Source organism: Aythya ferina (assembly GCF_964211825.1).
Source record: "Aythya ferina genome assembly, chromosome: Z".
NCBI classification, from domain to species: Eukaryota; Metazoa; Chordata; class Aves; order Anseriformes; family Anatidae; genus Aythya; species Aythya ferina.
In genome coordinates, this window is record NC_140299.1 from 71,160,031 (window position 1) to 71,183,163 (window position 23,133).

At 39.4% G+C, this 23,133-nt stretch overlaps 1 protein-coding gene across 6 annotated transcripts in view; it reads left to right on the plus strand.

Moving 5' to 3' along the window:
* LINGO2 (leucine rich repeat and Ig domain containing 2) overlaps positions 1–23,133 on the plus strand; it is a 575,497-nt gene that overhangs the window by 267,995 nt on the left and 284,369 nt on the right. For all 6 annotated transcript variants that reach the window (XM_084505347.1, XM_084505341.1, XM_084505342.1 and 3 more), the window contains one exon: positions 14,030–14,122. The gene's annotated coding sequence lies outside the window, so the exon portion shown is untranslated. The remainder of the gene's footprint in view (positions 1–14,029; positions 14,123–23,133) is intronic.

The window sequence follows — 23,133 nt, forward strand, 5'->3', positions numbered from 1 at the left end:
TAGGAAATTCTAGTCTCTGTTTAGCAGCATATGTGATCTTAATTATGGTATCTTTTTTGCTGTATTTTTATCTGGACTGAATTCTCACTGTAGCCTTAAATTACTGAGGAACAACTGTTTCATTACTTTGCCTTTGTGACATATGTCAAAGGTCAATTTTCCAGTAGATTTATAATTCTTTGTAGTTTAGCCTTCTAAGAGTGGTTTTACTCAAGACACGGTTAGTTAAGGATTAAAACTGCTACATTCAAAGGAGTTCACAACAAATTTTTAACCACTGTCCTGGTTTCAGTTAGCACAGAATTAATTTTCTGCATGAATTAAATTTCTGCATGATAGGGGATGTGATACACCCATTCAATACCATGTTCTTTGGCCCAAGTGTCTATAAGGTTGTTTCGGAAGTGAGTCCCATTGTCTGATTCTATTCTTTCTGGGGTGCCATGTCGCCATAGGACTTGCTTTTCAAGGCCCAGGATGGTGTTCCGGGCGGTAGCATGAGGCACAGGATATGTTTCCAGCCATCCGGTGGTTGCTTCCACCATTGTAAGTACGTGGCGCTTGCCATTGCGAGTTTGAGGGAGTGTGATGTAATCAATCTGCCAGGCCTCTCCATATTTATATTTCAGCCATCGTCCTCCATACCAAAGAGGCTTTGACCGTTTGGCTTGCTTGATTGCAGCACATGTTTCACAGTCATGAATAACCTGTGCTATAGCGTCCATGGTCAAGTCCACCCCTCGATCACGAGCCCATCTGTATGTTGCATCTCTACCTTGATGGCCTGAGGTGTCATGGGCCCATCGGGCTATAAATAATTCACCTTTATGCTGCCAATCCAGGTCCACCTGAGCTACTTCAATCTTAGCAGCCTGATCCACCTGCTGGTTGTTTTGATGTTCTTCAGTAGCCCGATTCTTGGGCACATGAGCATCTACGTGGCGTACTTTCACAGCCAGGTTCTCTACCCGAGCAGCAATATCTTGCCACAATGCAGCAGCCCAGATAGGTTTGCCCCTACGCTGCCAGTTGTTTTGCTTCCATTGCTGTAACCATCCCCACAGGGCATTTGCTACCATCCATGAATCGGTGTAGAGATAGAGAACTGGCCATTTTTCTCGTTCAGCAATGTCTAAAGCCAGCTGAATGGCTTTCACTTCTGCAAACTGACTCGATTCACCTTCTCCCTCAGCAGCTTCTGCAACTCGTCGCGTAGGACTCCATACAGCAGCCTTCCATCTCCGATGCTTCCCCACAATACGACAGGACCCATCAGTGAACAGGGCATATTTCTTTTCATTCTCTGGCAACTGGTTGTACAGTGGGGCTTCTTCAGCACGACCCACCTCCTCCTCTGATGATATCCCAAAGTATTTGCCTTCTGGCCAGTCCATGATCACTTCCAATATTCCTGGGCGACTGGGGTTTCCTATTCGAGCCCGCTGAGTAATCAGTGCAACCCACTTGCTCCATGTAGCATCAGTTGCATGATGCGTAGAGGGGACCCTTCCCTTGAACATCCAGCCTAGTACCGGTAATCGGGGTGCTAGGAGGAGCTGCGCTTCAGTACCGACCACCTCCGAAGCAGATCGAACTCCTTCATATGCTGCCAATATCTCCTTTTCAGTTGGAGTATAGCGGGCCTCAGATCCTCTGTATCCCCGACTCCAAAACCCCAGAGGCCGACCTCGAGTTTCCCCAGGTTCTTTCTGCCAGAGGCTCCAGGTGGGGCCGTTCTCCCCGGCTGCAGTGTAGAGCACATTCTTTACATCTGGTCCTGTTCGAACTGGCCCAAGGGCTACTGCATGGACTATTTCCTGCTTGATTTGTTCAAAGGCTTGTCGTTGTTCAGGGCCCCATTCAAACTCATTCTTCTTACGAGTTACTTGGTAGAGTGGGTTTACAATCAGACTGTAATTTGGGATGTGCATTCTCCAAAACCCCACAACACCTAGGAAAGTCTGTGTTTCTTTTTTGTTAGTTGGTGGAGACATAGCTGTTATTTTGTTGATCACATCCATTGGGATTTGACGACGTCCATCTTGCCATTTTATTCCTAAAAACTGGATCTCTCGTGCAGGTCCTTTGACTTTATTTTGTTTTATGGCAAAACCGGCTTTCAGAAGGATTTGGACTATTTTCTTCCCTTTCTCGAAAACTTCCTCTGCTGTGTCACCCCACACAATAATGTCATCGATGTACTGCAGGTGTTCAGGAGCTTCCCCCTGCTCTAGTGCAGACTGGATCAGCCCATGGCAAATGGTAGGGCTGTGTTTCCACCCCTGGGGCAGCCTATTCCAAGTATATTGGACTCCCCTCCAAGTGAAGGCAAATTGTGGCCTGCACTCTGCTGCTAGAGGGATGGAGAAAAATGCATTAGCGATATCAATTGTGGCGTACCACTTGGCTGCCTTCGATTCAAGTTCATACTGAAGTTCCAGCATGTCCGGCACTGCAGCACTCAGTGGTGGCGTGACTTCGTTCAGGCCGCGATAGTCCACTGTTAGTCTCCACTCGCCATTAGACTTTCGCACTGGCCATATGGGACTATTGAAAGGTGAATGAGTCTTGCTGATCACTCCTTGGCTCTCCAATTGACGAATTAGCTTATGGATGGGAATCAGGGAGTCTCGGTTGGTGCGATATTGCCGCCGGTGCACAGTTGTGGTAGCAATTGGCACTTGCTGTTCTTCGACCCTCAGCAACCCCACAACAGAGGGGTCCTCTGAGAGACCAGGCAAGGTAGATAATTGTTTAATGCCCTCTGTCTCTAAGGCAGCAATACCAAAAGCCCACCGGAACCCTTTTGGGTCCTTGCAGTATCCTCTTCTAAGATAGTCTATGCCAAGGATACATGGAGCATCCGGACCAGTCACAATGCGGTGCTTTTCCCACTCATTCCCAGTCAGACTCACTTCAGCCTCCAATACAGTCAACTGCTGAGATCCCCCTGTCACTCCACAAATATAGATGGGCTCTGGTCCTTTATAGCTCGATGGCATTATAGTACATTGTGCACCGGTGTCTACTAAAGCCTTATACTTCTGTGCGCGTGACGTGCCAGGCCATCGAATCCACACAGTCCAATAAACTCGATTGTCCCTTTCCTCCCCCTGGCTGGAGGCAGGGCCCCCCTAATCCTGGTCAGAATCTTCCTCGTTTCTGTGTTTGAAGGACTGTCTGCTGGAAGTTGGAGCAGCAAACTTTTCGGAGAATCCCTTTTTCCTGATTGTTTTCTTTTGCAACTCACGTACCCGTGCCTCTAGGGTCGCGGTAGATTTTCCATCCCACTTTCTCATGTCCTCTCCATGGTCTCGTAAGTAAAACCACAGGGTGGCACGGGGTGAGTACCCACCATATCGTCTTCCTTGTGTGGGTGAACGCCTACCCCTGACAGCTGAGACACTGCTTTGTACAGGTGCGAAGGAGAATAATCTCTCTTCAAGTTGGTGAACCTTTTCAGAAAGTTTCTCCCAAGTGTTCTCCTTTGGTCGGTGAGCACTGGTTGGTTCAGGTGGGGAGGACAATAGATTCTCTTCAAGTTGGTGAACCTTTTCAGAAAGTTTCTCCACAGCTGAGACGCAGGCCTGTAAGGAAGAGGAGAGACTTTCTTCGTACTGCCGGAGTTGTTTAGCCGCTTCACCCACTGTGGGTTCCTCATCCTCTTTCCAGGCCATTATTGCCAATGAGCTGGCATATGATGATGGTGCACTCCATACAAACTTCCGCCACATGGGTCGTGTACACTTGACTTCATCTGGATCTGTGGATGTTTGTTTGAGGTCTGGATCCTCATAAATCACTTCCCGTACGGCTAATTCCCTCAGGTACTGGATTCCCTTCTCCATAGTGGTCCACTTGCCTGGTAGACATAAAATATCTTCCTTGAAGGGATACCTTTCCCTCACAGCTGAGAGGAGACGCCTCCAGAGGCTGGTGGGTCGTGCTCCATCTGCAATTGCTTTGTCAATGCCGGCGTCTCGAGCAAGGGATCCCAGCCGCTTGGCTTCCCTGCCGTCTAATTCCACACAATTGGCTCCAGAGTCCCAGCACCGGAGCAGCCAGGTGACAAGCTGCTCACCTATACAGCGACCAAAATCTTTTCGCACATCTCGTAGCTCGCGCTCGTTTAGGCTTCGGGTAGTTACTGTTGCTCTTTCGGCATCCTCATCTTCCTCCTCCTGAATCCTTGACGGCCCAGCGTCGTCATCATCTTCGTCATCTCTATACTTAGTTTTGGCAGAAGCCTTACCTGGATTGGCAGAAGACTCTCTGCGTTCTAAACGACTTGAATTTCTATACCATATTTTCACCTTCTCTACAGGGGCAGCTTGCACTGCTACTGCTCGTTTCTCTGACTTTGTTACAGGGTCTGCCACAGGGGTTGGAATGCCCTCTGCAGGGTCAACTTGCACTGCTACAGCTCGTTTCTCTGACACGGCCACAGGAGCTGGAGCGGCTACAGGAGCTGGAGTTGGAGCTGGAGCAGTTGCAGGAGCTGGGACTGGAGCAGCAGTAGGAGCTGGAGCTGGAGCGGCTTCAGGAGCTGGAGCTGGAGCGGCTTCAGGAGCTGGGACTGGAGCAGTTGCAGGAACTGGGACTGGAGTAGCGGCCAGAGCTGGAACTGGAGCGACTGCAGGAACTGGGACTGGAGCAGCTGCAGGAGCTGGAGCTGGAGCAGCTTCAGGAGCTGGGACTGGAGCAGTTGCAGGAGCTGGAGCTGGAGCGGCTGCAGGAGCTGGGACTGGAGCGGCTGCAGGAGCTGGGACTGGAGCGGCTGCAGGAGCTGGGACTGGAGCGGCTGCAGGAGCTGGGACTGGAGCGGCTGCAGGAACTGGGACTGGAGCGGCTGCAGGAGCTGGAGCTGGAGCAGCTTCAGGAGCTGGGACTGGAGCGGCTGCAGGAGCTGGGACTGGAGCGGCTGCAGGAGCTGGGACTGGAGCGGCTGCAGGAGCTGGGACTGGAGCGGCTGCAGGAGCTGGGACTGGAGCGGCTGCAGGAGCTGGGACTGGAGCGGCTGCAGGAGCTGGGACTGGAGCGGCTGCAGAATCCACCGTAGGGGTCACAGTGGCCGTTGGATCTGTCACAGGGTTTGGAGTGGCCGCAGGGTCTGTCACTAAGTTGACAGCAGTATCAATGGCAGCTCGATAGGCATGAGCCAGGCCCCAGCACGTTACAATGATTTGTGTTACTTTGGAACTGCCAGAATCATTACACCTTTTTTTCAAGCATTCTGCCAGTTTTTGAGGATTTTGCCATTGTTCAGGGGTGAATTTCCAACACACTGGGGGTGCCAACTGCTCTAGATGCCTGCCCATATCCACCCATACTCCCTGCCACCCGCAACTATACTGCCTCCGGGCAGATCTCCGGATGAGCTTCCTAAGTAGTTGTTTAACTTTAAGCAGAACTTGAAGTGCATTCAGGAGGCAGAACAACAGGACTATGCTGGTCTGAGTATCCCAAGGATATTCAATATCTTGGAGAGCTATTGTAATAAACTCGGAGGATAAGAGGGTGGTGAAGGAGGAAGGGAGAGTGATCAAGGAGGGTACAGGGGTGGTGAAGGAGAAAGGGAGAGTGATTAAGTAAGAAAAATTATCTTCCCCTTTCCCCTCCACAGATTGACTCCCTAATGGAAAAAGGCAACAGATACAATTGCTAATAGTTTCCAAAATACAGTTTCCAAAGTATAGAATCGAAGATGTTACTGAGTACAAATACCAGGTTAGAGTCATGGCCAGATATTTCATCATCTCATAAGCCACTGATACAACACACAGTACCATAACGGTCTGAAACCAGGGCCCGGAGAGGATAAACAACATGACAGAGAGCACATACGGAAAATAACGTGCTATAATACTCAATTTGGAAAACAGGCGCAGCACAGTTGAGATTAAAGCAATCAGCATTATGACAAGTGACTATTAAGCAGGTCTAATACTTATACCAATTTTAGTTTAACACACTCTGGTCAGATCTGCCGTTATCTCAACCTTTCGAGCCCCACGTTGGGCGCCAAAAAGACTGTCGTGGTTTAACCCGGCTGGCAGCTAAACACCACGCAGCCGTTCGCTCACCCTCCCCCCTCCCTCTCTGGGACGGGGGAGAGAAATGGAAAGTGAAGCCCGTGAGTTGAGATGAAGACAGTTTAATAAGACAGGAAAATAATAATAATAATAATAATAATAATAATAATAATAATACAATGATGATAATAGTACTACTACTAATAATATGTACAAACAAGTGATGCACAATGCAATTGCTCACCACCCGCTGACCGATGCCCAGCTTAACCCCGAGCAGTCCGGCCCCCTCCCCCCGGCTAGCCACCCCTATATATTGTTTAGCATGACGTCAGATGGTATGGAATACCCCTTTGGCTAGTTTGGGTCACCTGTCCTGGGTCTGTCCCCTCCCAGCTCTTACTGCACCCCCCCAGCCTGCCCGTTGGCAGGACAGAGCAAAGGCTGAGATGTCCTTGGCTTAGTATAAGCACTGCTCTGCAACAATTAAAGCATCGGGGTGTTATCAGCACTCTTCTCATTCTAAGCCAAAACACAGCATTCCACCAGCTACTAGGAAGAAAATTAATTCTGTGCTAACTGAAACCAGGACACCACTAAGTACCACAAATTATTATGGCTAGGTTTTCTAAGTTTTCTGTGGGGATAAAAAGAGATCATAAATATACTGTTCTTAGGAGCCATGAAGTGGGAACATCCAGTTCCCTCTTCCAGAGAGGAGTGGATTTTGCACAGCCTTCTTTATCTTACTTTGCCATGCAGTAAGTGAATGATGATGGGGATGGCCCGAAAGTTGATTCTTTTCTTCTTTGCTATTTTTCCCGTGTATAACAACAGAAGCAGACTTCACCTGGGTGTAGTCTTCTTCATATGAATAGTAATACCTATGTATAGTTTATTTCTAAACAAACCATCAAATATTCCCAATTCATACTTTCAGTTATATACTGCTTTCACCTGAATATGCATTTTCTGTTCACAGTGATAAAACTGTTCACATGATAAAACTGACCTTTTGCCTTTCCTGTTTTGTTTTGTTTTGTTTTGTTTCAACTGAGATGCTTTTTTATTTTTAGTGGTTGAAAGCACCATTTTAGCTAATACATTGCATAAGCATAAACTGTTCCTGATAGTCCTAATGTGATTCCACTAGAAATTGTTTGTGTTTAAAATGTGACAAGTTGCAAGTGCATAGAACACTTTTGGCTCTGTAGAAGAAAAATGGTCTGAACTTTTCCAGGGTGGTAAGTAACAAAGAATGAAAGAATAATAACATTTAACGATTACAGAGTTTAAAAACACCTTTCTATGTGTTAGTCAAATTTAGCCAAGTCTTAAAAAAACAAACAAACAAACAAACAAACACAGTAAGTCTCCCTAGTATTAGACAAGTCAGGAAAAACAAAACTGAAAGCATGTTTTACTGGTGGTATTTTTAAACCAGGAACAGTTATCCTGTTTCCAGTGTTTTTATACCCATTTTTTTCATCTGTAAATCATCTTGGTCCAGAAGCTTTTGTGTTTCCCCTGTGTTGCAGTGACTTGCTTAGATGTAAATGCTACCAGCATAAACAAACGCTCACTGAGCAGCATGTCTTTCAATAAGTGGCGTCAGCAACACCTAAGAGTGAGCTTGTGCATTGTTATGGATGCTACCAAGCATAAGGCATGTGACAACTGCTGCAGGCAGCAGATCTAAAATGGAAGAAAATATTATTTCCCATAGTGTACTGTGGGTACTGCTGAGCTGTGGAAGTCTTTTATCCAAGGATCTGTGGACTCCAGAGCAGGGTCCTTATAAAAGTGACAGATAAATTCATGAAGGTCACTCTTAAATGCAGGGAAAAAGGTGTAGCGTCTAGACACTTCTCATTGTCAGAAGCTGGGCAGATAGTAAGGCAAGAGACTAACTTCAGGCTTTTTCCTTTTTAGAAAAATCCTTCCCTTCACTCACTGCTACATGTTACTGGATGTAGGTACTCGGACAGGCCATCTGATTTAGGCAAATGCTGTCTTCGTATGGGATTACTGCCTGGACTTCATGGATTTAGTATAATAATATCTCTTATACTTTCTTCCAGTTTTAAACTAGATCTGAAATTAATTTGAATTTAGAACTGAATTACTGCTTTGGCTCCATATTTACTTTGGCTCTTTTTTTCTTAGGATTTTAAGTCAGTTCTTCACTTCAAACTTGAACTACTTCAGGCTTCACCCAGAAATTAGTAGTAGCAAGCAGCACAAGTTGTTTTGAGGGAGGAATAGTTTCAAGATATGTTCAAGCTACTCAAATGCATTGTTTCATTAACTGCTCTTATGCTTTTTCATGAACTTGGACTAATCTTAGAGCTAAGAGATAAATTAGCAATTCAGAGTATATGCTTACCAGATGCTGTTGACAAATGCAAATAAAACAGCAACACAGTCAGGCTGAAAAGAACATTTGAGGATCACCTTGTCCCTTCAATACTAAAGACTAAGCTAGACAACAGCAGTAATATATTCATTCACCCCATGCCATTATTAAATTAGCTAAGCTGAGAGTATAGACATAATACTGTACAAGAGTTTTATTGGTATGAGCTTCATTCCCCATAATTTAGCAAACAAATTGAATAATTCTGACAGGGTTGTTCTGTCTGGCTGCTCATGGTGAAAGTTTCCCAATGCTGGACTCAGTTATTTACAAATTACACATCTTTCTCCATACATTTCCTGACTCCATGATGAGTGTTCTGCAGAAGATGAGGTCATGTTTTTCACACAAAATGATGTACGCCTGTTTGCAAGCCAGTAGATCTGTTTTAAAACAATCCACAGTCCCAGTCACTCCATAATGGTTTATTTTCATGCCTGTTCAGTGTAAGTCAGGGACTGATGCAGAGGGCAAGAATGGCTAGTGCAAAGGGACCATCTTGCATAGGTGAAGCACCAGTCAGAATCCAGACATGTTCATTCCTTTTTATTTTGGTCTTCCTGACAGAGATATGTTTATTTATTTATTTATTTATTTAAGCCATACACTGGTTTAAAAAATAATAATAATAAACAAATAAGTAAATGGGGGAAAGCAACCATCCAAGTTTCTGAGTTTCCAGCCATCTCCTGTCTAATCATTAGGACATTCCTCTCAGGAGAAAAGTAATTTGAAAACAAAGATGAGAATCCCATCAATATTAAGAGACAATCCCATCAATATTAAGAGACACCTACAATTTTTTATTTTTTTTTTCTAGAACCTATATAAATCTATTAAAAAGAGAGCTGCTATTCCTAGCATTTCTTTTAATCATCGTGCCCATGCTTGTGTACCATGCAGGATTCATTGCTACCTGTCTTTTATTAATATAACTGTGATTGACAATGAAAACTTAACTGTGATTTGGCTGATTCACATAGTATGAGGTATATCTTCTATTTTGTGCTAGAATTGCCACAGGGCCTGTAGCCATAAGTAGAGGAGACAGGTAGAATCCAGTCAGCCAGCAAGAGATTTGTTGAACAGCAAAACTGGAGTAAACTACTATTAAATCTGACTAGAATGTTTGTTCTAAAATACTATTTCAGCTTGCAATTACTGTTACAATTTGCACTGTTGTTTCAATTAATTTTCCATCATTTTTTTCTGATCCTCTTTCTATCCTGCAAAACTTTTTTCCTTCTGTGTATTTTTTAGTGGATGATTTCCCCTGTCATTAGATCATGCCAATTCCTAAAATATTTGCCTGACAGCTTTTGCTTCTCCACTGGGAGGAGACATCAAAGGAACTATAATCTAATTGATTTATGTTTTGTATTTTTCTTCCATGAAAAATGAGGTCATCACAACACAGGATGAGAAAAATAAAAAAAAAATATTAAAAAAAAAAAAAGATGCCTTTAGATTCAATATGATCTGTTAATAACCACTATGAATGTTTTCTTAGCTTTTTTTTTTTTTTTTTTTTTTTTTTTGAAAGATGTTTTGTTATTGGGGGATTTTTTTGTTGGTTCCTTGGTTTCATTTTACCTAAAGTATAAAGAGGTTGGAACATTGAAATACAGTGACATAGCTCACTAGAATATAGAAATCGAATAAATTGTCCAAATGAAGTGGGACACTGAAATTTTCTTAAGATTTATGGTTAGACAGACTCCCTTGTCTATGTAGTTAAGGCTTAAAAACTAACCACTTAACTACAAGCAATATGGATCCCCTGTGCTGCCATTTCAAATGATGTTTAACTCAAACAAATTAGTCAATGTGTAAAAACTGAGATGGGCAGATCTTCAGTTTTCTTAATTCTTTTGTCAAATGTAGATCTATATTATTCCATGCTACTATGTGAATGAAAGACAGTTGAAAGAGTTGTGATTAATTTATAAATCTGTCAGGTAAATTCCCAGGAAAATCAACTGAATTTTCACATACAAAGGTGAAGACAAAGTAGATTGATGTATGTCAGCAACATGTCCCAAATCCATAATCTTCTAATGATTTTTTGTTAGTTATCAAAATGCATTTAAGTTTCAGTCAAACTACTGAGACCAAAAATAGGGCCACACAGTGGGGAAAAAAGAAAAAGAAAAAAAGGAGGAAAAATGCCTGCTTGAATTGAATAATGGTTCTTTAGCCACAAGACAGTACCTTTCAAATAGCATTTCTAGTGGAAAAATCACCATGACTTTTGGGAGCTTGGGATATTGTTTCGTTGGTTAATTTTTCTAGAAGGAAACTGTGAAATCTGTAGATTTTCATAGTAAGAAAGAATCTCTTTTATCTTCAGTTAGGGCACCTACTTCATGTTTCCAATACAGAGAAATGTTTGGCTAATTAAAACATTACCTGAAGTTTCAGTCCATCTACTTGTAAATTGTGTTGTATTGGTTGGCAAACTCAAAGCCCAGTGAATATTTGCTGTATCTCCAGTTGATTTATTTTCATTGCAAATACCAAAAAGACCAACCTGCATAAATGCAAGGTAGTCAGTTTCTCAGAAAGAATCAATCTTAAATGGTGAGGCACAGTTCCATGTCCCCTCTTTTCTTGCCAGCCAACTCGTTCAGGAATATTTACAAGATTAATTAATTAGCATGCTACTTAGCAAAGAATCTGTAAGCCCAAACTACTCTGTCTCTTCTATCTTTGCTAGTGTGCACAAGGATCATAGCTTATACAAAAATTCTTTGCAGTCTCTAAAATGTTTCTCATGCATCTTACATTGCTTAGTCCAGTTGCCAGAGTGCAAAAGATAGATCCGAGTTTTGCATGGGGCCTCAAAATTTTTGTGTCATTATGATTTTTATTTTAACATTTATGATAAATATACACATATATGATGTGTCTACTCCTATATGTTATAGATCCTCACAGTAGAGTGCAAAACAGGTATAAATTGAATGGATGTAAATTGCTACTGTTCCCTATTTGCTTTCAGGTAGGTGTAACTGATTTCTTCTAGAATATGGCAATAGACAACCAGCTGTGATAGAAAGTTGTTTGCATTATTCACTGAGTAAAACATACTTTTTAGTGAATTTAGCCTGCGTTATCTTATCATGTACTGTTTATCACAAGTTACTTGACAATCCCTAAGCTGGACTGTGCTCACAAGATGTTTCTGTTTAACTTGACACCTTTCACTCCATCACTCAGATAAGCAAAACCTATAGGATATTTCTCCTTCCATAATGTGAGTGGAGAGGAGTGGCAGCACTGGTGATAGCTGGGGAAGAAGAAAGGCCCCCATGCCCTTGCAGCCTTACATTGGCTGCACCATGAACATGGTGCTCTGAGGCAAGTGGTCCTCTTCATCTGCTTTCTTCCCTAACTCCACAGACTTCATTTCTGTAACAGAAGAGCCCCTTGAAGTGGCAGAATAGGGAGGTCAGTGAGAAGGGTACATGGCTCCTTGAATGGGAATCCAGTGCTGCTGCTGTAGGAAAAATGGCAGAACTGTCTGGGAAATGTGTAGTTCCTTTGCTATAGGAAGAGCAAGGTTGGACCTGAGCTGAGCATCTCCGCAAAGAGGGAAAAACTGTCCTGCTTGCCTAGGCTGTGTGTTTGGCTGCATTCTGACCTACAGAAAATTGAATAAATAAACCTAAAGGTATAAAAGTGTGATGGGATTTGCTTTTGCTGTCATATAAATATGAAAGCTAGAATTTCAGAGACCAGCACTGGTCACTAGAAGAGCTATGTGGTCTCAGAGATTAGAGAGCTACAGCATTAAGCAAGCCTTGTCTATCCTTACCTGATAAACATTTTCATGAAGGATGTACAAATGAACCAAAAATTTACTCTTGTCAGTGAGATCTAGCTGACACACTTAGTGATGTCTGGAGAAAAGCTCATCTCATAAAATGAAAATGTTAGTTGCCAGTCTGGTCTCTAGGCTCTGCTGACTGTACTGACATATATCCGTTAACTATTAATAGGAGCTTAGACAGCTACGTGTAGATGCCTAAATATAGTGAACTGCATGACACCCAGATTGCTCTGTTTTAGCATGAAGATTAAGACAAGCATCTGATTGTTATTTGGGCCAGATAGCTTTCTCTAGCTGTTATGTAATTTTCTCCAATTTGTTGAAATTGTTTCAGTTGTTTCTGACAAATGGAGTAGAAATTAGTTTCACATTTATAATCTCCACGTACTGAAATTATTCCTGAGAAAGCCCTCCTAACTGTTTGATATCTCTATGCCTCTAAAATTCCCTGCACTTTTCTAATATCTGTGGTCATGATAATGAAGTCTATCTAGTCTCTGTGCCCCATTGCTCAGGCCTATTTAAGACAAGGTTGATTCTGTGTATTATGTCAAATATTGCACATTTTGTTTTGTTTAGTTTTTAATTCCTGCTGACAATCTACTTCAGAATCCTAGTTTTAATTTTTTAAAGTTTCTAATTTGGGAGATGTAGAAATAAACTAAAAATATAGTCCTTAAAGATTTATTATGAGGAATGAATAACAGGAGTAAAAAATAATTCTTGAAATGACAATATTTTAAAAACTATTTTAATGACTTGAGTACCACTGGAGTCTGATGCTTCTGACTGCTTAGAATTGGATGTGTTAGTGCTGTAGTGTTACAGTGGCTTATTCACAAAAATATGTAAATAAAGCAATATCTGAACACAAATACGTAACTGCAGAGAACAAGAGAGTATGTTACTTCTGAGGCAGTGGTACCCTCTAAGGACTTCCCAAGAATGCAGTTAGGTTAAGCAGAAGATCTGCAGGCAGAAATTGCCCATGAGAAGAGTCAAATCAATGAACATCTGCTCTTTATGGTTCACACAAATTTTAAGCATTATACAGTCATTCACCACTGTCAGAAATACCTGTGATACTTTGTTGATTATTGCATGTACTCCGGAAGTGTATGAGAGATGGATTATAACTTTTCCTGATATTTATTTTTTTCAGTCTTGCTTTTTCCATATATCACTAGAGTCCAAATAAGCATCAGAATGATGATTATTGATGGGTTTTACCTCTTGCTTGCCTGGATATTTACTATGTATTAATGTATTAGATTTCTAATTAAAAAAACTCATAATGTTTTATTCTGTTAGGATGGCTTGCAGATTTGGTACCTATTTCATCAGTTTGTATCACACATATCTCTTCTCTTTTTAATAGAGTGAGTGGAAATTATACGATTTTAATTTATTTATTTGAAGTATGACACTCCTGGAAATATTTTATGAAGAAATGAAAGTTGTTGGAACCTTTAGGACTGCTTATTTGCCTCTTTTGAAACAAGGGAATCGCCTGGTTTTGGCTGTAGTAACTGCCTCAGCTCCCCTAACTGAGGCCCAAAAAACATGTCTTCCTCTGTTCAGGTCTGAGTATATGATTCCACCACAGGCCAAGGCCAAAATTCTGTCATGAACCACTCAAACGAAGAACAAAAGTCCAAAATAGAGGAGAGTAACAGCCATAAGAAAGCATAATGTTATTAGAGCAACGTATGAGTAAAGAGACTAATTATTATTTTGTTTGTTTTCCAGCTATATTCATTGCTTTAATGCAAGCATCTGCTTCATGAGATGACCTCGCTTCACTAATATCTGTGGTCTGTATCAAGCTACAGTATCACTGCTGTAAGTATGGCTTTCTGTTTTGTTTTCAGCCTAATAACAAAGTAGTTTACTAGACCACTTAAGATCTGGCAGGCTTTGAAATGATTCAAAGTGAAAGGCTTGTCATTGCTCAAAATATTTCAGATAAATGTGGCCAAGGCTGAGTGAATGTCAGGTTTGTACACTCTTATCAAAACCATAAAGTTAACAAGCAGGAGAAAAGGAAGAAATCTTCATAGCTGAATAATCTTAATTGCTATTTGTAGCTGTAATAGATAGATTAGAAAGCAATACTTAAATTAACAGACATTATTTTAGCTGAGATTGTCTCTTTAATAATTAACTCCAACTGATAGAAAAAGGTATTCCAAAGCTGGAACCCTTTTTTCTTGTAGTCAGGCCTGCTATCATTATTTTTCCCTTGATGTTGGATTATAGAGCAAAGTTAAAAAAATAAAATAAAAATGTAAAAAAGAGAACCTCAAGCCAGATTTTTAAATCCAGAGATAGGCAACAAATGTAAGTGCCCTGATTTCTGAAATGCTCAGCCTCTAGCAACTTTAATTTACTTTAAAGAAAGCTGCCAGAGGCTCAGCACCTGAAAATAAGGTCAGTTACTGAGGCATTTCGCTAAGGACTGATCATCCAGAGACAGGAGACACATAACCAGATCATGGCATGCTCTGCCCCTTTGGGAAGAGAGAATATTTTCAATAGAAAAACAGATGTACAGCCTTATACCTATTAAGCAATATCCACAACAGAAAGCAAAGTATCTCCATGTTACATAATGTGAACAATGACTTCGTTTAGTTTTTTGTTTGTTTGTTTGTTTGTTCATTTAAGAAAAACAACAAAAACCCACACTGGAGGAAAATAATAATAATAATAAAATAATAATAAAAAATAAGGATAGCATGGTTTGAAAAGGCAGATTTCTGACCACTGTACCACAGTGTACCACAGTGGAACCACAAGTTTCCTTTCTGGTGTCTGGACTGCTCCTGAAGGGTGGTATATTCCCATTCTTTTCTCTTTTTTTTTTTGTCACATTCAGGTAGAAATGCTGCAATTAGCTTTATTTCCAGCATCAGCATGAATGTAAGACCATAAGGCTACATTAAAGTTGATTTCCCCTCTGTCTTAGCAGTCTCCTAAGGCTGAGTATGGTAGTACTATGGTGTGTTTTGTTTGGGACAAATTTGTTTGGACATTTTCTTTAAAACTGTTGAAAGGAGGCATATAAAAACAGAATTTCCAGCAGTCCTGTCAAGTTACATTGCTGTGACCTTTCATTTCCTTTTGAGCTCCAGCGTGTATTTTTATCAGATACTGTGTCTTAATTTTGAGTCTTCTGTCTCTCCCCTGCACAACGTTGTCGCATGGTAAAAGCTGTCCTGGCACTGACAATAAAAACATCAATATTTGAGGGTTCTTTAAATGACCTGTAGAAATTTGCCCTAGGCAGACATATGCCTCAAACCTGAGATGGAGACTTGAAACTTTCACATTGTTTGTCCCCGAAGTGGCAGTTACAACGTGAAAAATCCCAGAGTTTCGTTTTTATGTTCTACCTTGCTGAAATTCTCCAGAGTTGTCTCCAGTTGCTCTGGTGATTCAAAGTGGTCAACCAGCACCAAGCAGCCCAGCACAGAGCATGAGCAAGGCATGCAGCTGTGTGTGTTGAACACATGGCTAACAGGACTACCTCTTAAGCCCCAGATCAGTGTGCAATAACTCAGGTGTTCACAGTGGCCTGCTTTGAAGACCCTAATTTGAACAGGCAGGCCTGACAACAAATGTAGTTTTCCCTCAGAAACTGATTTATGAATTTCCTGGACTCTTCCCTACCCAGACTTTGCTTGTTGCAGCCACAGATAAGGTTTGGATATATGTATGTGTGGAAAGCTAACAGTTTGAGAAGTGAAAAATCCTCCCAGCAAATGTAAAAAGCCAAACACATCTGGCAAACTGAATGTAGTGGAGGCAAGAGATTGACAGGTTATTTTTTTATTGTCTGTTTTGTTTGCTTTGGTAGAGTCTTCAGTCTAACAGTCTAAGGCTGTGTTTTAATGTGTTTGGATTGAACACTCTTGAATGTACTGCAGGAGTGAGCTGGAACCTCTAGACATTTTCAAAGTTGTTTTACAGGAGCTGCAGAACAGAGGGCTGTATGAAATGTTCCCTTCTGTAAAAAAAAAAAATGAGTTCCAGTGCTAATGGTGGTGAAAATTTTGTGAAAAAAAATAGAAAGCTTGGGGAATGTTAAAAGATTGTGATTCCACAGCACTTCTATGTAAACTACTCCAATTCTGAAACACTCTTACTGTGAAGAGTGGTTTTCATTTTGCCCATTTTGAATTCCATCACTTTTCTCCCAATGCAAGGAGTACCTCAGAAACGGATTATTCCAGGTCCCAATCACTATCTCTAGCAATCATTTTATAAGCTGGCCACACTGTCTTTAATATTACCATCTCAACAGAAACCTGTTTAATCTGATTGTGTGTGCACGTCTGCACTTGTATAAAAAAAAGATCATTGAAAATAAGATATGAAAACATGTAAAACTACAACTGTATTAAAGCAGTCTTATGTTTATGTAAATTACAATGCTTCAATGACAATTTTGAATAACAGACATTGTTTGGAAGGCATGAAAGAAGCACTGATATTAGTATTCTGTCACATTTATAGATGATCATCTACTAAAAAGAAGCTATAAGCAATTTGTTATTTTCAAGGTTGCTTCATAAATATTAGTTTATGTTTGCAGCATACATATATATATATATATATGGATGTTTGTATCAAGTATAGCACTTCAGTTTTTACCGACTTTGTACTCTGAAAAAATTTATCTTTTGGCAACAGTTTCAGGTGAATAGAGATTTTCACAAACTCTCTTCCTGTTGGGATAATTTGAAAAATTTTGTTAGTGATCTCTCTAAATGCATGAGTTAATTGTGACAATGTAAATTAAACCACTCAGAAAATAGATACCTACTGAATACAAATTCAGCAATATAAATATGTGTTATATGCTGCCACCTTATGGTAGCAAAAGCTATGTGAGTCTTGATGTAATAAACTACTGTAAAGGAAAAAATTACCAGAAAAATAGGTAATATTTCTCCTGTTGATAATCCTGTATAAAGCCAAGTCTACTAAAAAGATCTTTTTTAATATAAGAGTTTAATTAAAAAACAAACAAACAAACAAAAAACCCTGAAAATTATTGTAATTTCTCTGCAATATTACTTGCTGTTAAAAATCATAGAATCGTTGAATCATTAAGGTTGGAAAAGATCACCAAGATCATCTGGTCCAACCATTCCCCAGCACCAATATCACACACTAAACCACATAACCACATCCCTAAGTGCCACGTCCAACCTTTCTTTAAACACTTCCAGGGACGTTTCACTAAATTTCAAAATTTTCATCCTAAGATTGAGGATGTTAGTTGTTATTGTCTGAAAGGTCATGTTTATTGGAGAATATGGAGATCTAGATATTTCTGGCAGGTTTGTACAAATAACTACTGAAGTGGTATCTTTACTATTATATTTTGAACATGTAGGCATTCTGCCCATTTTTCTGGACAGAAGATGATCATTGTTATTATAGCAAACTAATACCAGAGTACATCTATTTTTGTAAATGTATAATAAAGTCACTTCATTAGCAATAAAGCTTTAAGTTTATTTCACAAAATGTAAACTGCTAAATGTATGTATGACTAAATATCTTCACAAAAGGCCTGGAAGGAATATCCACACAAGACTGCTAGAGCTGAAGGTACCACATGTGCTTCAGATGTCCCTGGCTTGCTACAAACTGGGCAAGAACATGGAGCTACTACAGTAACAAAGATACATTTGCCCCATCCTTACATTTTTCCAAAAGCCTGGCATTTGGCCAGGTGGATCTTTGCTCTGATCAGATTAAGCCAGTCCTCTGTTTATTGGCAGAAAAGCATTTAATGTTTATCTCCATTCTTAATAGTAATTAATATAGTAAATCTGATCCCAGAATACTGTAGTTAAAGAACAATTGATATATACCTTTTTGCTATAAACAGTCAAACTATGGTATTTATTAGAAAGCAATCTTAAGTATTTAGCAGCGTTAGATTTATTTACAGCACAAAGACAGACATACAAAAACAGTTTTGATGCCAAGTAATTTTCTGTTTGTTTATTTTTGTACTTCCAACTCTATGAAATACAAAGCACAAGAGCTCAGTTGATGAAAATGTCAGACTGAAAACATAAAAGTTTATGTTTAAATGAATCTGAATCTGTGTTCTAGACTCCAGCTGGAAATGGATTTCAAATTGACAAGCATAACAACTGGAAGTATGTGCATTGCTTTGAAATGGCCAACTTCAGATAGTCTCAGCAACTTCTAGACTCTTAAAGATAATAGGGTAGATAAAAACGGAGATTCCAAATTGTGTAGAGCTTTATACTGTAAGTTATCATATAGCAATTTCAAATCAATTCAGTGTTGAACAGGAAGCCAGTGTAATTCTCTCAGAACTCAAGCTTCATACCGAGACCTCCTTGCACATGCCAAATCACAGCATCTGGATTTTGTATGCCTAGGAAGAAATTGCATTTAGGGGAAATATTCAGAAAGTCATTCAGTAATCCAATTCTTTATGTTAAGATACTGAAACAACATACGGTAGCACATGCAGTAATGGCATTTTGTGAGCTGTAGTTCAATAGACTAAATCTGGTCTTGAAGTTCCAAGGTCATATTCTTGACTGTTCCTTATATAGTGTGTCAGTTTATCCAAAGAAGTATTTCCTACTTGAAGAGTCCAGGTCTTATTTTCCTTGTTTTCCTTGTGTTTTTTTGCCCTCCAGATGTATGAGAAAACTTACTATCCATAATGAAAAGCTTGCCTTTTTTAAAAAAAATCAAGTGCACAACTCAAAAAACTGTTTATAGATCCTGTCATAGCTACTGTCTGTAGAGCTTTACTAAAAGCTATTTTAAACAAGTTTGATGCTCAGCATATAACTTACTACCAAATTTTAAAGGATATAAAGTAGATTTATACAGATCTTGACTAATGCTATCCTACAGACAAAAACAGGAATTTAACTAAGAAAATGTAAAAGTTCTATTATGAAATGTGTCAGTTGACTGAGACAATCTTTGTAATATACCGCTATTTTGGTGAAGTTCATTTTAAGTGAATTTTAACATTTCTCTTTGGCTCCATTCAGGCTACACAGCTTCAAGTAACTTAGGGTGGAATATTCTGTTCCATTGAGAGTATCTCAAACTTGGTTAAATAAAACTTTATAATTAGGACACATCATATGTATGAAATCATAAAAAATAAAATCTTCAAATTCTTATGAAGTAATGCAGTAATTTTTCCTTCCCTTCCATCTCTCTCTTGCTGTTTAGATTGAAGCTGCTATAACAGGTTCCCCAACTAATTGTAAAGCCACCTTCAATTACTTTTCAGACCAATAGCACTACTTGAAACTTTTTGTTGTGCAGAAAAATTGATACTACTTTTTGCTCAAATTTCTTTGTGTTTGGTTCTTAATGTATTTATTCCAGTCTTCATAAGCACTACTGAATGACACTAGAGCTGAAATATCTATCCTTCCAAAGTACTTTAGGAATATTCACTGTGATGCTGGGCTTTTTTATGCTTCTTTTATTTCAAGTTGTTAATAAATTGAAAACTTCTGTGTTACACTTCGGAATGACTATAGAAATTCTCCTGTTGTGCTTCAGAAGATATATGTATGATTTGAGATGGCACTTAATGCAGCAAAGACAGTATTCTTCAACTTTTCTTTCTAGTCTTAGGCTATATAATTCAAGTAACGATCAAAGCAAACGTGCATAGACAGTTATTAGTTTCTTTTTTAATCAGTGAATTATTTAGACTTCTCCATTCAGTGTTGCTCATTCTTCATAGAAAACCTGGTCATTAATATTTTTGTTTAAATGCTCTCTGAAAATTATGAGCAAGATGGAGGGACTTGTTTATTTCTTTACACTACTCATAATAGACTGGAGATGATCAGTTTGGCATAAAGGAAGATTGCAATATTCCAATGAAACAGAAGCTTTCCTGGAAGTTGTAGAGATGGAGGGGCAAAAGAGAAAGGTTTTGCATAATCATCTGGTTATTTTAGCCTTTACTTTCAATGCTAGTTCTTAAATGAAGCTGCAGTTGAGCTGAATTAAGATGATCAGATTGTCCATAAGTGACACTGGTATATAAACTATACCACTTGGGAATGGTGATGTATTTTCTGAAGTATTAAAAAGCAGAAGATAAAAATATTAAGGTAAAGTATTATTGGTTAAAGCATGGTATTCAATAACACTAGGAGAAATTTCTAATCACAGTTGAAATGACAGTAGACAGTCTAATGTAAGATAGTAGATAACATAAGCAAAGGGAACAAGCTCTTACTTTTTTTAAAGAGCTGATATAGCTAAAAAATATTTCAGTAGTAGAATCGATTAGATTAATATGATAAAAGAATATATTAGACAGCACATATAAGCAGAGGCAGACAGGATGTTTTATCCCAGATGCCTTTGACAGTCATACACTCCAGTCTTAATTAATACTTGATGACAGCTGTACTGACAAACCTCAGCTACTGGTCTTTGAGTTACCAATTTGATCCCAAGTAGCAAAATAGTCTGATGTGCTGGAATTCCACCATCCTCCTTTACCACAGAGAAGAATCTGTTGTACTAAACCAGAAGATACAGAAATGTCTCTTTTGCCCTGTCTCCCTTTCTCACTTTAAAAACCAGAAGACTTTTAATAATGAGAGTTAGTAGTTCATTGAATAAAGCTCTCCTGTTTAGGAAAAGTTGTTCAGTTCCCAGCTGTGCAGGTGAGTTACACAAGCTTGAACCTTGATTTCCTGTGTCCCGTGGGAGTGTTGCACAGTCAACATATATAAAATATCACTTGAGAAAGAACAGAGGGGTATTAGAAAGAAAGAAACAGACCTCAAAAGATTCAGGCAGTATGTGAGGCAGTATGTGTCATGAAACAGAAGGCACGACGAAGCTAGAATCCTGTAGTATCAGGTGTAAGAAAACATAAGCTGCAGGTGAGCAATTGAGCAGTACTACAATCTAGGTAATCAGAAAATTAAAATAATGCACAGTTGTATCTGTTTCATGGTGATTCTTAGAATGTTCAAGCTGTATTTTATAGCAAGTACAATCAAAGCTCATTTCTGAAAGGCATCAAGAAAGGGTGAAGGTAGTGTTAAGCATGAGAGGATTTCTAGTAACTCAGCTTTTTTTGTGGTGCCTCACCACAATTTGTATTTGTATTATTTTTTTTTATTATTATAATAAAGGTTATTGGTCATGATGATTAATGGGCATCTCAGTCAGGAATTTGCCAAGGAAAGGGATTACAGTGCTTCATTAAGTTAAGCAGTCCACACAAAGAAAAATCTGAACATCTTTTGTGAAAGGAAGTAAAATGTTCTTGTCGATGTTTTCTGCAGGTGTGGGTTCATCTCTTGCACTGCTAATCTGAATGTGTAACAATATTCAGACCTCAGTGAACTAACCACTTGAAACACAGTGCTGGTGCTGTCTCCCTGATATATGTCTCACCTCACTGACAAATTATTTTGCTTAAATCAGAGTCCTTCAATCAGTCTTGATATCTTGATTATTTTGACAAAATTATATATATATTATTTTGACAAAGATATATATGCATGTTTGATATATGTATATATCTTTGTTCTATTCCCATTAAATTCAGGGCAAAAGCTCACATCCTTTTCTTTTCTATGAACAGAGTTAAACTAACGAGTGCTTTAAACTTCATACCTGAGCTTCCTACTTACTGCTAAAATCCATGCAGTTCATTAAAACCTATGTGTTCTATCAAATTTCAGTCTCTGCCAAGCTTGTGTTACAATGGACTGCAATATGTGTTTAGACAGACAGTTTAAATAACAGACAGAAAACTAAGTTGTTAAAGATTCTGAGACATACCAGCAGATGGTGAGGTTAACTACATGCCCTTCCATGATTTTTTTTCATAACGTCTTTGATGGCTTATGTTACCTCAAGACATTGTTTCCACCAGAGATAATGGCTTATGGCAAAGAGTTATGCTATGTTAATGAAGTTGCAGAGACTGATGATCATGCTGTCATTGAATGAGTATCTGTCATCCCTGTCTCTGTCACCCCTCTTTGGTAAAACAACACTGTGTAATGTAAGAATTCTCATTCAAGGACAAGAATATTTTTAATTCATTTCATTCTTGCTCTGTACTCCTGGGCATGATAACTGAAATGAATAGCAATACTATACTTAAGGAATCTCTGTCAAATAAGCCTTGAAGTACCACATGAAATTGATATACATCTTATCTTTTCTGATGACCTGGATGAACAGGTGCAAAAATAACTTGGTGAAGCAGGTTATTTCAGTCTCTGCTGTTTACTTAATATTAAATCCTTCCATGCCTATATTCATAATAGATTAGACCTTTTTTCTGCTGCTGTTAAAAATAATTTCCAGGAAATAAAAGAGATTAAATAAAGGCACATTAGGAATTCTTGTGTTGACCAGTAAAATAATTAGTTTGTCATTCCTCCATCCTTATATTTAAGGCAGTAGTTATACATTTGTGCATTAATCACCATGAAAGCTTAGAGCTGAAAACTAAAAGAAGGAATTTAGCTTAAAATTTCTAAAAAGTGGGCTATTGCTGTCCTTCCAGATTTGGTTGCTAAGATAGCAACTCCCTTTGGGATTAAAAATGTTAAAAACTTGCTTTGGAATTTGTGCTAATTTTACACTCACAGACCAGACTATGGTGGGGAACTGTATAATGTACATTTCATTGCAGTGCAATGTTGGGACAACAAAAATCCTGTTTCGCCACTTAGTGTAAAAACAGTACAAAAGAGTGAGATTGAGTCCAAATGAAAATCCCAGAGCTGCAGAGAGGAAATTAAATGCCATGCATATGTTAGCATTGTAACCAA